The sequence below is a fragment of the Eulemur rufifrons genome, chromosome 7 (genome assembly GCF_041146395.1).
Source record: "Eulemur rufifrons isolate Redbay chromosome 7, OSU_ERuf_1, whole genome shotgun sequence".
NCBI classification, from domain to species: Eukaryota; Metazoa; Chordata; class Mammalia; order Primates; family Lemuridae; genus Eulemur; species Eulemur rufifrons.
Window position 1 is genome coordinate 278,514,419 of NC_090989.1, and position 14,623 is coordinate 278,529,041.

Sequence of the window (14,623 nt, forward strand, 5' to 3'; positions counted from 1 at the left end):
GAAAGGTTAGGCCGCTTGCTCAGGGTCACTTGGAGTAAAGATCAGGACTGGGATTTAGCTGTCAACTGCCAGCTCCATACCTCACTTCCATCAAGGTTCTTTCTAGCCAATATGAGCAGAAGGTGCTTACTTGTTTAACAGCCAGGATGCAGATGACTTCCTGCCCACTGTTGACTGAATAGGTAGACGTGGCTTTCAGGTCAGCACAAGGGTGAGTTTTGTTGGATGTTAGAAAGAGCTTCTTGATCATGCAAGTGGTGAGACCCCAAAATGGGCACCTAGGATGAGCAGTGGCATCCTCACCTTAGAAAACCTGGAGAAAGGACTGTGCATCGTTTGTCCTGGTTGATTCAGCACCAGCTTGGAGGCCAGGGAGGGAATATCCAGGTCTCCAGCTGCCATCCCCTCCCAGCCTAGTCTCCTGTGAGTCATTCCCCACCAGAAGGCACCCAGGTAGTCTAGAGCCAATTCCCAAACCCTGCCGGTCAGCTCTTTGAAGACCTTTGAATGAGCCATTAATCCATCCACCCAGCCTTCCCTCACCCATCCAGCCAGCCATCGTGTAGTGCTACAACCTGGTCATGGGTGATGGGAACACAGGCATGAACCAGAGAAGCTGATAGTCTAGGATCAGACAGATTTGCTGGAGGAGTGACGTTGGGGGGTTGAATCTGCCTAATGCCCTGGGCTCTTGTGCTCCTGCCATGGGGGAGTTGGCTCCAGGAAAGGGCTGAGTTCATGGAGGAGGTGGGCTGTGGTCACACCGTGAGATCACTGGGCAAGGAGGGATGTGGTTAGGCAGTGGGGAGGGGTTGCCTTTGCCACGGGGGACAAGGATACTGCTGCTACTTTTGCACAGTGCATTATTTGGGAACCATTTTGAGATTCCCCCAGTCTGTACACTGAGCCCTCCTGTGCCAGGAGCCTCGGCCAACAGAGCAGAGGCGGGGGAAGAGTCTGCAGAAGCCATTTCAGAGTCCAGCTTCTGAGTTGGCTGCTGCATTTCCGGCAGCGCCTAGTATGCTCTAGAGCCCTGGAACTGGGGAAGCCTCGGACAAGGAGGAGAAATTGGGCTGGGTGAATAGCACTGCCCTAGAATGGCTTTCTGGGAAATCCAGGCTGTGCCTAGAGCTGCTCTTCTAGGCCAGGCTGAGCAGTTAGCACCAGGGCCACCCTGGCTTGTTTGGATGCACTTGTCCCTGAGCACTGAAACAAGCCCTTTTTGTGCCTACCTTGTTGATCCCAACAACTCTGTGAGGCGGGGCCTATGATTATCCCCATTTCACAGATGAGCAAACAGAGGTTAGGAATGAAGTCACAGAGCTGCCAAGTGGTGAAGCTGAGCTAGGAATCAGATATGTCTACTCCAGAGCCAGGTTTCTTACCCACACAATCCTCACTGGCCTCCTTGCCTTTGGGTGCTGTCTCCCCTGCAGTCCACACTGCACACAGCTCCAGGGCTAACACATCCGATCATGTCAGTGTCCTGCTTAAAAACAGAGCCTGCGTGGTCAAGCCTCCCTGCGTTTGCATGCGCTGTGCTTTTTGTCTCAAGCACCTTCCCCCACTGTCCTGCCCGATGTGTGCCTGTCTTCCTTTCTAAGTTGGCCTAACTGTGAAGCCACTTGCAGAGAGGTCCCCCCTCCTGGCTCTCAAGAGCAGCTGTGGCCACCTCCATTCCAGCACCCGAGACTCAGATTGTACTCATCTGATTGTCTACTCCAGACCATAGCTTTCTAGAAGCAGGGTGAGGGCAGATTCCCCCTCTGAATGCCCAGTATGCAGGATGGCACCTGGCTTACTAAACAGGGATTCAAGAATTTCATTCATTCAACATATTTCCCAAACATTTCCCCTGTGCCAGCCACTGTGCCAGGGGCTGGAAATAGAGCGGAACAAGGTAGGCTGGTCCTTGCCCTCAAGGGGCACACAGTAGGCAAGAGGGAGAACAGGCACTTGTAACACAGGTAATGATCAGTGCCCTGGTGGGGTACCTTGTGGGGCTGTGGGGGAAGCTGATCCAGCCTCAGAAGAGAACGCTGGCTGGACAACAGAGCAGGGCATGGTGTGGCACCCTGCCCTGTTTGCTTGAGAGCCTGGGTCTGAGGCTTGCTTCATTCATTCACTCATTCATTCATTCCCCAGATCTCTGCCTGGCCCTGAGTGGATATTGGGGGTTCGGCAGTAACTAAGACAGACACAAGCCTTCCCTCATGGAGGCTGGACAGGGACCATCTCGGGCAGGGCTTTGGGCATTTCTGGGGCTGGGCAGGTCCTCAGGCATCACTTGGAGATAAGAACAGAGTTCACTCTGGGCTTTTCTGCCAGGGTCTTGGGCTTGCCTGTGTGGAGGACTAGGCAGCATGAGGGGGTGAAGGGGGTGCGGCTCTGAGGCTGCTGGCCCCAAGACAGGCTGATTTCACCGGAGAATAGACCTGACACAATAGCTCGATTGTGAGAGGCCTGGCTCCCCCACCCAACATTTTAACATTCCTGTGATCAGAATGTGTCTCAGGATCGATGTGTCCGTGTAACGGGCCAGCGCAATGTTTTAAACCCCCCAAAGCTGTTATTAAGTCAGTCACACGGCTTCCAGTCCATATGAGGGAACACAGTTTTGTCATAGAAACTGCCCCCAGAATGAGGTTTCTGACGTGACCTATCTGTCACCACAAACTCCACACTGCCTGTGGCTGAATAACCCTTCTATTTAGGGTGTTCTATATAAATTCATAGACAAGAAACACTATTCAATGAATCGATTCTTTCTTGAGATTTCCACAGTGTGGTTGTCCAGGGTGGCAGCAGACCAGGGCAGCATGGGCACAGACCAGGGTAGAATGGGCACAAGGGTTTGAATCCTTGCTTTTTGGCCCACTAGAAGAAAGGCCTTGGGAGGTGCTGCACCCCTGAAGCTCCGTTTCCAAGTTCTGTAAAATGGGGACACCACCACCCATCTTGAGGACTCTCTTAGCTCCACCTGCCTCCCCTTTATCACTCGCATGGAGCTGTGCGTCTGTGTGATTATTTGCCGCCTGCCTAGTCCCGCTGGGCTGCGGGCTCTGGGAGCAAAGCACCTCCCCCATCTGCCTGCCGTTAGCCGAGACCATTCCAGATCAAATGGGCTGTGATTCAGAGAGAGGCGGGGTGCTGAGCGTACCTGCCGTGGGCAGGACTACTGTTACATTTGTTTTATAGCAGTGACCAGCTGCCACCTCCCTGATGTTTTCTCAGGAATTGCTCAAATGTGGCCCAGGTTAGATGAAGAGGACCTGAGCTCTGCTTCTGCAGCCCTAAGGGAACCTCCAAGTAGGGTTGTAAAAAATGCATAAATGGTATCTCAGTCACATGGACGAATGCTTCCCCCAGGCCCTGCCCCGCTGAGCTGGTGCCAGAGTCCCCTGGTGCTGGTGTGGGGAGGCACCCGGGCACATGGATGTTTGAAGTCAGCCAGCCTGGCTTGGACTCCCGGGCCCACTTCCCACTGGCCGTGTTTCCCCAAGGCACCGTGTGTGGCTATGCTGAGGCTCCTCTGTAAGGGTCGCAATAATGCCGCCTCTGCCTCCAAGGGGGGCTTCCATGGAGAGCACATGATGCATTGAAATCGGGCAAGCACCTGGTTTCAGAGGGCTTGGTGCAGCATTCTATGGGACAGCAACTAAAGCAGACTTGGCTGCAGGGAGCACTGGGCAGGGACCCGGTGACAGAGTCAAGATAAGAGAAATCGAGACACATTGAACAAGGCAGTGGAGTGAGGTGGAGGAAGGCAGGGGCTTTGGGGCTAGGCAGACTGGGTTCACTTAACTGTGTGACCTTGGAGAAATTAACCTCTTGAGCCTTAGTTTTCCCATCTGTAAAATGGGATGCTAAAACTAGACCTTACCTCCCAGAGTTGTGGTAAGGATGGAATGAGATAATATATGTGCCTCACCTAGCCCAGTGGGTATTTCATACATCACTGTGGGATGGAGGACTAAGTGGAGGAACTGCTTATTTGCTCTGCCTGTGAGCTTGCAGCAGTACCAGGTAGTCCCCTCCTGAACCAGGTGCTTTACACGGTTTTGGCTGTTACACCTGCCTTGATTGAGTAATAATCACGTTTGGTTAGCCAGGCCCAAGCAGTCAGTCAGAGCCTCTGCTCAACCTGCACTGCCCAGAGAGGACAGTGGGCCACCACAGTTCCAGGCTGGAGCAGGAAGCCTCTGGCTTCAGCAGCCCCAGAAGACTTGAAAAGCAAATACTTACCACCAGCTCTTCAGAATACTTCCCAGAGCTCAGGGAAGTACACTGGGACCTCTGGGGGCCATGGGACAGAAGCTACTGTCCTGGGCCACCATGTATCAGTGCTGTCCCATGTGACATCCACCACAGTTCTAGACTTGGTCATGGCCATTGCTTGCCTCCCCCGCTGCAAATCTGGGACAGGCCTGGCCATTTGTCCTTCTGACTTTGTGGACCTCTTACAGCACCAAGGTAGCTCCATTTTCTTACTCACTGTGGTTTTGGTGAGGAGATCGATAGGTAGACAAGTAGTGCCCATGTGGGTGGCAAGATGCTATTCCCCTACAAAGTTGGTATTGGACCCTTTTGTCAGTGTGTCTATACTCTTCCTCAGTGTGGACTTCAAGGATGCAGACATGCCGCAGGTGGCCCTAAACCCAAACCCCAGCCACAGTCATAAGGCCCCCCTCAGGCTCCTGGAAAGCCCCCGAGTATGGGTAGCAGTAATGGCCACCACATTGGCTCTGCCTTGTGGGATCTTCTGAAAACCCTAGCAGGATGTGTCCAGAACAGGGAAAGAATTTGTGTCTCTGCTCTTCCCTTCCCTCTGTGTGATTCTGATTGTTAGTGGTTCATAATAATAAGTGACTGACGTTTGCTAAGGGTTTGCTGCTCACCAGGCACTGTGCTAAGGCCTCCCTGTGCGTGATCACTTGTGCTCCTTCTAGAATGCAGTGGAATTTGGTTCAGAATGGCTGGTGCCAGCACTTACTGGCCACGTGGCCTGGGCACATCATTTAACCTGAACCTCAGTTTCCTCACCTGTAGATGGGGGTGAATAATAGTGCCTGTGTTACAGGGTGGTTGTAAGGATTCTACAAGTTGATAAGTGCCTGGCTCAGGGTAAGTGCGACATAAGTGTAGCTCTTACTAAGAGATGGGCACTATTATTATCCCAATTCACACATAAGGAAACTGAGGCTTAGAAAAACTAAGTGTTCTGCCGGAGCCACTTGGCCGCTAAGTGGAAGAGCCAGGATTTAAAGCCAACTTGTGAGCATGACCCTGCTCTGCCTCCATTTGGAAAAATGCATGTGGGGAGCATTTGGCCAGCTTCGGAAGTGGCATTCTCAACTTTCCTCAGAGCCCCGGGTGAAAGGAGATCCTTTTCTAAGTAACCGAACTGGCCTCTGGGAGCTCTCATAATCCCACAGCAGAGGCAATAGCTGACCCATGACACACATATCACAGAAGGAGAAGGGAAGGATCAGTGGAGAATTTCTGTTGGGAAATGTTATCTAACGCTGAATGCTTTCAAGGGACTCAGTACGTGGAACCCATGCTGTCCCCCGGCTGGGGTACCAGGGAAGCCGCTTCCGATCCAGCCAGTTGGAGACCCAGAGTACCAGCCAGTGCAGAAACCTCTGGGTGGCACATCCCTTCCAGCACCGGACACCTTAGCTCCCCTCACCAGCTGGAGAGCTGTGAGCAAAAGCTGCCCAGCTCCAGGGAACTTTCTGAACAAGGGCTCCCGGCTGCCTTAGGACAGCGTTTGCTTTTGCTTTTGCCTCAGCGAAGTCGCTGGCTGGGGTGCAGAGCAGCCCAAAGCGACAAGGGACTTCCCGGGCCCTCGGGCTACCCCTGCCGTCTGGGACTCTTTCAGTCCGCTGCCCCCGCTAGGCACACACCCCAGCTGCCCAGCCGTGCCCAGGAGCTGCCTGCCTTCACCCTAAACGCTCTTTGTCCAAAGAGGGGAGGGCTCACTGAAGTCCTCAGTACCCCAGCCCATGAACTTGTGCTCCAGACACCACCAAGTGTCCACAGTCCTGTCTGGAGATGCCGTATTCGGCTCCACGTGAAAGCAGGGAGTGACCCCCTTTGGGATCTGGCTGCACACACCCCCCAGCAGTAGGAAGCAGGGTTCTTGAACCCCCAGCCACGGGGCCAGCTGCTGCCTCTCGCGCATTGTCCCTGGCTGCCACAGGCTGGCCCCTTACCTCTTCCCTCCTGCTCGGCTCCCAGGGCAGCTCCTCACATGCTTCACCTTGGCCGTCAGTGGGGCAGCCTGTCCATGGCCTCCAGGAGGGGTTCCCGAGTCACAGGCTGGCCAACCCGCTGCCGCGCAGCCCTGCCCCACTGGCCTCTGGGGCTCTGCTTCCACAGCAGGGCTCGGCAGGGGATGGAGCTGGCCAGGGGTCCTGCTGGGGCTGCTCACAGCCTGCTTTCCCTCACAGTGGGGCAGGCAGCTGCCTCAGTGCCATGCTCTGGGGTCCGGGGGCTCGGGCAGCACCACTCAGGGCTTGGGGTCCATCCTCAGGCCGTCTGCAGCAGCCTCATTTGAACTCCCAACTCCTTTGTGGAGCCTTTACATGCCGCCAGAGGAAACTGTGAGCACAGCCTGACCCTGGTTGGCTGCAGGCGCTTCTCTCCACCCACCAGTGCAAGAGGATCCCCCAGGCCCCAGAAAGGCTCCGGGCCTCCCCTCAGCCCCAGACAGAGGCGGGCCGCCCGGTGATGTCACACTAGCTCCGGCCCCAGCTGGCCTGGCCCCTCCCGCCCGGCCCGCTTTGGCAGCCTCAGCGGGCCCCCTCCTTCCTTGGCACGGGCAGCCTGGCCAGCTCTGCTCCCTGGCCCGCCCTCTCCCCAAAGCCCAGGCAGCTCCTGCGTGCTCTGCGAGGCAGGCGGAGAGCTTCCCCTTTGACTCAGGGAATGGGTTTAGATCCGCTCCAGCTGTGCGTGCAGCCGCCTTGTGAGCAGCAGGCGGCGGGTCCTCCCCCTGGATGGCTCCTGGGCACTGCCCCACAGGCTGGCGGGCGGGGCAGCTCAGCCCAGAGGGCCTCTCCTCATCAGCTGTCCGTCATGGAGGCCTCACTCTCATCTCTAAACTCTGGGGAAGGGAGCCCAAGGCTGTCCGCACAGGAGCAGAGTGAGAGCTGCTGGAAGTTAGCAGGAGGCAGTGGCTTAGGATGGTGGAAATACCACAGGCTGGGGGTTGGGCAGCGCTGGATAAAAGCTGTCACATCCCACCTTAGTGGCTTTGATTAGGTCACTTCACCTCTCCGGGCATCCCTTTCATGCATAGGTAAATGAGCTAATTAATTCTAGTAATCTACCTCCAAGGGCTGCAGCAAGGACTCTGTCAGGTCGCAGGGGAAAGGGCTTGGTAGTGTCAAGGACACTCCCTTGAACCATCAGGAGTCTGCAGCTGGGTGGGCCAAGGGTCTCTCTTCCCAGAACCTCTGCTGTGTGATCCTGTTTGGCCTCAGTGTTTTCATCAAAATGTGACCTCCCCTGGGCTCTTCTGGGAACACATACTGGAACTCCATCCGAGCCCTCAGCACCGAGTCAGCCACACAGGTGGAGCTCTGTGGGTGTTTATAGAATCAGCAGGAAAGGAAAGGATGGCACCAGACCCCACGGTGCAACACCCTACAGACTCCTCGGCACAGTCCAGGCGCCCTGCAGGGAGGCAGAGGGCAGGAGGAGGCAAGCTCCAGGGAGGGAGCCCCCCGGGCACAGGTTTGTCCCTCTGCTTGGACAACAGCATGAGAAATATCGGTGATGGCTCCTCTTTTCTTTTTAAAAAAGTTTTAGTGATGATGGTGGTGATGATGTTTGGGTACAAATTGGGAAAATGGGCCTCTCCCCACCCCTAGGCACAGTGGGTCACATTCCTGGTCCCTGGGTAAACAGCTCCACTGTGATCTTCCCCTGTCAGGACTGCCACTCCTGTCTCTGCAGGGAGCGAACTCTCTTCCTGCCTCAGCTTCTCCTCAGCCTGCCCAGACTCTCTCTCTTTTCCATCTGTCAGCTCCATCGTGTTCTAGAAGGCGAGTCCTTGCCGGTAGCCCCCAGGTCTTCCAGGCCACAGCATTAGCCAAAGAACTGCACTGGACCGTCAGCCAGAAATGCTCCCTGCACCTACCGTGGGGAGGAGACCCGGCCACTCTGTGGGTTCTCCAAAGGGCCTGGAGGGCCCCCAGTGGGGCCATGGTGGGCTGGGGGCTCAACGTCAGTAGAAGCACATGGGATGAAAATGAATTCTTCTGGAGCTCTACCCTCCACAGGATGAGGGCACCCATGTTTTTGCCAGCCTGAGATAAACAGTGGACATATCTTTCTTTTCTCCCTCCCTCCCTCCTTCCCTCCCCCTTTCCCTCTCTCCCTCCACCTCTCCCTCTCGCCCTCCACCTCTCCCTCTCCCCCTCCTCCTCTCTCACTCTCATGCTCTCTCTCTGTCTCCCCTTTTGTTCTTTTCCTTTCCTCCTCCCCCTCCCCCTTCTTTCCCTCCTCTTCTTTCTGCCCCCAACCCCCTCAATCCAGGAAGTGTTTATTTAGAACCTGCTCTTAGCCAACACCAGGAAATCATGGTCCCTGTCCTTGGAGAGCTGGTAGTCAGGGTGGGAGACAAACTGGGTATGGAATATGCAAAGTCCTGGGCACTAAGGGACTATCTGACCATTAGGCCTGGTCAGGCCTGGGCGGCCAGAGCCAGCTCCCTTACAGAGCAATGCTCGAGCTGAAGCCTGAGGATGGGCCAGAATGAGCGTGAATAGGAGAGCAGACAGTCTGGGTAGATTGCTCTTTCAAGGATGGCCACCAGTCTCTCCCGGTCCACAATGAGACCTTGACACTCCTCCCACAGAGATGTGGGGTCCGTGCCCCTCCCCTTGAATCTGAGAGGGTTTGTGACTTGCTTGTGACCAGTGGAATGCGGTGGAAATGGCACCAACCAGCTCCCAGGCTGGATGAGAAAAGGCTGTGCAGCCTCTGCCCAGTTCACTGGGGCACTCTCTTTTGAGCCCTGAGCCAAGCTGGGGCCTAAGAAGTCCAGAAGCCACCATGCCGAGGCCACGTGCAGTGTAGGTCCCAGCCAACAGCAGCATCAGCCTCCAGACATGTGAGGAAAGATGCCTGTAGGTGATCCCAGCCCCTAACCATCAAGTCACCACCTGCTGCTGCGTCACTCCTAGCTCTGGAGTCTTCCGTTGAGGCCCCAGATGTCAGGGAGCAGAGATAAACCATACCTCTCTTCCATATCTGAATTCCTCACCCACAGAACCCATGAGTGGAATGTGAGTGTTGCTTTAGGCCGCCGGGTTCTGGTGGTAATCTGTCACACGGCAGTGGTACCTGGAAGGGACCTTGAGGCAACAGCAGCTGTAGGGAGTCCTTCAGAGGAGCCAGGAGAAGAGCATTTTGGATGAGGAGAAAAGATGAGTCTTGTTAGAGAGTGGGCCTTTATTTTAAGGACAACAGGGAGCCACTGAAAGGTTTGAGCTAGACGGTGTTGAGACTTTATTTTTAAAGGGCCACATTAGTTGTTGAGTGGAGACTGGATTGATGGGAGCTACAGACAGGGCGTCTCAGGACTTTCCCACCCTGCAGGAACAGGTATAGCCCGAGCCCCTCAGTTACTAAAACAAATTTGCTTTCACAAATCAGAGTTCCTAGGACCTCATCAGTGGGAGAGGAGCACCAGAGTGGACTTGCCCTGCCCCTCTGCACAACCCCAGCCCCTTTGATGGCCTTGGGCAGTAGGCCTAGGCCTTGCCCTACTGAGGAGCTTGAGCTCTGGAGTCAGATTCTAGTTCTACCACTCAGTTGCTCTGAGCCTCACTTTCTTCATCTGTAAAATGGGGATAATGAAAGGATCTACCTCATAGTGCTGATGTGAAAATGAAATAAGCTGTGACATGTTAAGTGTAACACATACTGGCTAGTGCATAGCTCAGTGAATGTTGGCTATAGTAGTTTTTATTGCCTCCTTCACAGGGCTGTGAGTAACCTGAGGACAGGGGCATGTGCGGGCCATGTAGAGCTCTCGTTGTGTGTGGCCCAGGGCAGAGGAGTGCATGAACGAATGGCTGACTGCAGGCAGGTCAAGTGCTGTGGCTCAAAGTCTAATGGAGTTGGGCTCAAATCCCAGCTCTGTCACTAATCTTGGGTAACTTTCTTATTCTCTCTGAAACTTTGTTTCCTCATTTGTAAAAAGGGGATGCTAATACTCCACTCCTCAGGGTTAGTGTGAGAATTGAATATGATAATGTACCTGAGGCACTTAGGGCAATGCCTGGCACCAGCATTTAGCGATTGCTCAGGAAATATGTGCTGCTGCTGCCCTCCGCTGCCCTCAGACTCCTCCCTACGCTCCCCCAGAACATCGTGCTTCCCAGCGATGACTTCCAGATCTCAGGAGCCCTCTGACCTCCTCAAGGAGCACCATGCCCACTTGCCTGTTGGACAGAAGCATCGTGTGACTAAAGCATTTGAGAAGTGAATTTTAATTTTCCTTTTTATAGTTTTTATCAGGATGAAAAATGTGTGATGTTTACATGGTGACAGAATACAAAGAATCTTCATGTATGTGCCACAATCTGTATAAATGATTTTTTTGTGTGTTTTCCTGTCTTATCACCTTCCTGACAGGCATAAATTTTTTTCTGTTGGAAACAATGGGATGTTGTATTGAGATACTGTGTATGTAGGAGGAGTGTGTGGTGGGGGGGGGTGGCATGTATAATGTGCTATAGAGGGGTGTGCTTGGGAGGGGGTGACTTTACTGTATCTTGCAACCTGAGAGTCCCACTAGTGTTTAAAGCTTCCCATATCCCAAATTGACTTTTTTCTCCCACTTTCAGCACTTTAAAAGTCTTTCCACTGTCTTCTGGCCAACATTGTTTCTGATGAGAAGTCAGCTGCTTTCCTGTGTACGTAGTGATTCTTTTTTTCTCTGGCTTCTTTTCAGATTTTCTCTTTGATTTTTAGCAACCTGATTATGATGTGACTAAGTGTGATTTTTCTTTGCATTTATTCTATGTGGGGTTCACTGAGCTTCTTGAACTATGGATTGATGTTTTTCACTAAATTTGGGGATGTGGGGGGAATTTTTTAGCAATTATTGCCTTGAATGTTTTTTATACTCAATTATTTCTCCCTTACCCTTCTAGAACTTCATTTATACACTGTCATTGTCTCACAGGTCCCTGAAGCTCCATTTATTTATTTATTTTTGTCTTTTTTGTCTCCTGCTTCAGTTTGAATCATTTCTGTTACCTGTCTTCAAGTTTGCTAATCCTTTTTTCTATAGCATCTAATCTGCTATTAATTTCATCCAAAGTATTTTTTGGTTCTAGAATTTCCACTGAATTTATTTTTATAGTCCCATTTCTCTTCTGGGATTCCTGTGCATATTTACAATAGCCATTTTAAAGTCCTTGTCTGCTAATTCCAACATCTGGGTCATCAGTGGGTTTGATTTTATTAATTTTTTCCCTTGATTATGGGTAACATTTTCCTACTTCACATGTCTATAATTTTTCATTGTATGTTGGACATTGTGGATGGTACATTGAAGATACTCTGTATTTTATTGTCTTTCTCTAAAGAATGTTGTGTTTTGTTTTAGCAGGCAGTTAAACTACTTGATCTTGTGAAGGTGTGGTTTTTATACTTTGTTTATATAGGTTTATTTTGGTTTTGTCCATAGTCCCAGGGCATAACTCTTAGTCCTGAGTTTACTTGTAAAGCATGACCTTTCTAGGATCAAAACAAAAGCCTTAAGTGTCCCTTAAGCTGCTTTAACTTGGCAGGACTTGAACTCCAAACTCTATCTTACAATAAATTGCTGAAATCTCTTCCTCCTGCTACTTTCGGTTGTGCTTCTTAGAGTATCTCTCTACATGTATACAATTTAGCAGTTAGCTAAGGATTTGAGTGGAATTTGTGCAGTAATTTTGGGGCTTCCCCTTCTGTAGCTCTTTCCCTTCTGACATTTTTCCTCTCAATTCCCAGCCTCAAAATCCAACCTCTTTCTTGTCTTCCCAGACAGTAAGACTGCTGCTCTCTGTTTCAGTTCTTCTGGGTATCACCATGAACTGAGAAATGCTCTCGTGTGCTTGTCTTCTTTCAAGGACCGTGTCTCCTCTAGTGTCTCTGCTTTTGATTGTTCTCCATTGCTTTCAAGCAGTTGTTTTTTATATATTGTCTGGAGTTTATAATTTTTATTGACCTAAGTGTTAGTTGCATACAGTGTCCTCCTCCCTTTTGGGATCTGGAACTTCCCACATCCAACTGAATTTGTCTTCTCACCCAAACCTTCTGCACTCCTGGTGCTACTGGTGCCCTACCATAAGCCTAGACTATTGGCTGATGGTTCCTAATCCAGTTGTCTGTCCTCCCTTCTCTTGATCATAGTCTGTTGGGAAATGTCAGCCTCAAGAATTCACAGATTGGTTCATCTCAGTGTACCTGTCTGAGCACTAGAAGATGGAAGAGATGTGCTGTCCTCACAAGCCTTGTTAGAACCCCTTGCATAGCTACCTGTGATGTGCTAGGCATCAAGCTCAGCATTTTATAGGTATTATTTCTTTTTAAAATCCTGTGAGGGAAGTATTACTATTTTATTTTCCTGGCAAGAAGACCGAGACTTAGCAAAGTGAAGTTCTTTGCACCAGGCCACACAGCTAGGAAGGAATGGGACTGCGATTAAAACCTGCATCCAAGTGAGGAGGAACACAGTTTTCCTGCAAACAAATGTTCTTCTTCAATGCTAGCACGCTTCTTGTTTTTAGGTCTCTGAAATCAGGATGCTTCTCATAGTCAGTGGCATGTCATAGTCTAACTGGCAGCTCTTTTCCTTTCTTACTAGAATGTGATGCATTTTACAGTTGATGACTTGTCAGATTCAAGGAAGTGTGGCAGTTTCAGTCATGAACCTCCAGTGAGGTTGGCCATTGATGAAGAACAAAAAGGCAAAGTCCCTCCTATCCTAGTCAGCTGGCCTTGGAAAGGCCTCAGGGAGTGGCCAAGCATCAGGAAGCCTGTGGAACTGCCAGAGCCTCCATCCATCCAGATTGAATAAAACAGCTGCCTCTAAACCAACAGTGAGCCAGCTGGTCCCGTCCTCTCCTGGAGACGTGTGGTGAGGTCCTGTGACTCGCTGCCCCATGCCGGGCAGGCAGGCCACATGCTCTCTGGCTCTGGTGAGAAGTTAGGAGACTTTTGCTATGGGAAGATGCTAAGGCAGTGCTACTGTCTAGTGTCACAGAGGATATCCAGGCACCACAGAGAGCCCTTTGAGGACACTGTGTCTGTTAAACACTTGCCAAACAAGTCTATCCAAAAGTCCGAACAGGTTGCACACTCACGTGCAAGGCAGCTTCGAGAGCCTGTTGTTAGCTCATGTATGACCAGTCGTTTCAGGGGACAGAGTCAGGGCAGCACCTCTCCTCAAGTGTGGACATCAGCCAACAAACACATTTGTTATTCAGTCAACAAGTACTTATTAAGCCCCACTGGAGCATGAGTTGGACTATAGATCAATTTGTCCAAAGCCGTGTGCTGAGACTTTTAGTTGACAGGTTTTCATTTTGCCTCCCAATAGTATTTTAAGGAAAGTTCACTTGGTCTTATCCTAGCTCTCTCCTACTGCAGGTGACACATGGGCCCAGCCCTAGGAGGGGAGACTGAGGACCAGTGAGAGTTGAGATTTAATTTTAGTTTTCTGGTTTTCTTTGTTTTTTCATAACAAAAACTTCCTAGAAATTTTTGAAATCTGTTTAAAATCATTCCCATCCAATATAAATTGTTTGAAAAATATTCTCACTTCTGGAACATTGTCTGTGACAGACCAGACCTTTGTCCCAGACAGAAGAGAAGAGACAGAAGGCAGTTTTATGGTCTTTGGAGGAGGATTCCAACTCCTCACACAAGATACCTGCTGAAATTCTCATCCCAAAGAGCAGCCAGGCTGTTGCTGGCTTGTTGACCTTTCCTAGGCCCTGAGGAGGCAGCTGAGCAGATAAATGAAGGCTTCTGGCAAAAGACTGATAAGTGAGCTCCCCAGGAATGAGACCAGGGTGGGGCCACCAGGCGGTGGTGCGGTGCTGGCCTGCAGGAGCTGCTGGCAGGGAGCTCTCTGACTAATGGGTCTGGGAGGGGAGCCGTCCTCGGGGGGGCACCCGCACAGGCCCTGCGGGGAGTGAGGGCACCCAGTGCAGGAGCTTGCTTCAGCCCTGCCAGGCTCCAGACTACCCACTGCCCTCCCTCTCCCCTCCCTGGGCTGGGCCGGATAAGTCCTCCCTCTGAGGCCTGGAACCCTGGACAGCAGGGATCAGGTTTTCTCTCTGTGCTGGATATTCTTCGTTTGCTGCCCCAGATCTGCTCTTGGGCACCCTGCCCTGTGCCCTGACCTTTATGGATTTCCTCAATGGGCTCCATTGCCCTCTGGCTGCGGGTTAGTGTTGGCCAGTGGCAGGTGCCAGCAGGAAATGAGAGGGTGGGAAGAGAGAGAGGACAGGTGTATTGCCAGCTCCCTCCCTACTGACCCATGGCTGTCTTGGTGGTGTGATGGGAGTCACCAGGCCTGGGTTTGAATTCCACCTCTACTGCTTATTAACCA

General features: G+C 51.8%; 2 protein-coding genes across 9 annotated transcripts in view; one reads left to right on the plus strand and one right to left on the minus strand.

The window, feature by feature from the left end:
• The window catches only part of ANGPTL2 (angiopoietin like 2), a 33,989-nt gene extending 27,371 nt beyond the window's left edge, over positions 1-6,618 (minus strand). The window contains exon 1 of the mRNA XM_069474679.1: positions 6,219-6,618. The gene's annotated coding sequence lies outside the window, so the exon portion shown is untranslated. The remainder of the gene's footprint in view (positions 1-6,218) is intronic.
• Positions 1-14,623, plus strand: part of RALGPS1 (Ral GEF with PH domain and SH3 binding motif 1) — a 263,112-nt gene that overhangs the window by 168,770 nt on the left and 79,719 nt on the right. The gene's annotated exons all lie outside the window — the stretch shown is intronic.